The sequence below is a fragment of the Pseudomyrmex gracilis genome, unplaced genomic scaffold (assembly GCF_002006095.1).
Source record: "Pseudomyrmex gracilis isolate BER0280 unplaced genomic scaffold, ASM200609v1 scaffold_1850, whole genome shotgun sequence".
Classification (NCBI taxonomy): domain Eukaryota; kingdom Metazoa; phylum Arthropoda; class Insecta; order Hymenoptera; family Formicidae; genus Pseudomyrmex; species Pseudomyrmex gracilis.
Genome location: NW_018022434.1, coordinates 17934 through 19411, shown reverse-complemented (window position 1 = coordinate 19411; position 1478 = coordinate 17934).

Here is a 1478-nt window from a genome sequence, read left to right as displayed (position 1 = left end):
TTTATTCATAAAATATATGATTTACATGCAGTATATATTTCTACAGAATAAATTACAGCAACTATGTAGTGTTGCAACTAAAAAACTGCTGATAACAGCAAAAACTTGCTAATTGCGTATTAGAAAAAATGATGGAGAAATGACTCATAAATTCTGCAAAATATACAGGTTTTATCGGATATCAGATTTCACCGATTTGATCACGTATTAAACATAATCCTATAGTAAAAACTGCTGATAACAACAAAAAACCTTGCTAATTGCGTATTAGAAAAAAAAGATGAAGAAATGACTCATAAATTCTGCAAAATATGCAGTTTTTATCGGATATCAGATTTCATCAACTTGATTACGAAGTAAAGTAACATAATCCTATTATATATTAAATTAAACAAATAAATGCTGGTGTCAGCACAAATTGCTAACTGCGTTGTAGAAAATAACAATTGCACAATTGTTACACATGACTCATAAATTCTGCAACACTGCATTTCTGTCGGATATCAGATGTCATCGATTTTATCACATATTCAAAGTTTGCAAACGTGGCACTTTCTTTTGTGTATCAGATGTCATTTTCTATTAAACAAAGATATGTGTATAGTTTAGTATGCAAAACTACAATTACAACAAATATGCAGCATCAGCAAAAATGCACTATAAAAAGGCGAAACCAGTTGCATAAAATTAGTATTTCATCAGAAAACGGTTGGAGCAATCAATTGCTGTGTGTCTCGAAACCAAAGTGTTATAAGAGTGAAAAAATGGAAACAATCGCGCACATAGAGCGCAATGTATTGGAACAGTCGACTTGTTTAAACTCGCGAGAAGAGTTTGTCGCGTGGGACCAGCGTTGTGAAGAATGTCTCGAATTATTGGAAGAACATAGTCGGAACAAACGTCCGCGACTGTCTGTAGGAGTCAGACAAGTGCTGGTCGCTAGAATTACTCGACTCGAAGGATTAAAAAATTCACTGCGTCGACAGTTTGCATATAGTGGCACCGGACATGGACTTACATGGCGAGAGATAGACACCGCTTTTGAGAGTAGACTAATGACGGGTGCTATCATCAACGAACATCACGTTGAACCTTGCCATTTTCTCGAACACGCGAGAAGCACGATGTTGGAAAAAGTTCAAAATGCCATTGAGAAACACAATAATCTGAAAATCAATACAACGTTCAATGGCAAATTTGTATCGTGAGATAAACGGGCCAACAAAAGTATAACTACCAGAAATTCGGAAATTTTTTGTACAACTAATTTAGACGAGTGGTACGAGCGATACATCATCGAACCCACGTTAGCGTCTTTAGATGAATTCCAAGAACGCGATAGTGGGTGGCCTTGTCACGTATATTGAATTTAACTGTAAACGTGGGGCGTGTTCCGTTTGACCACAGTACGATTCGACACCGATCGATTCGACACCAAATTATTGGACACAAAATTATTGGACACAGATTTATTCGAC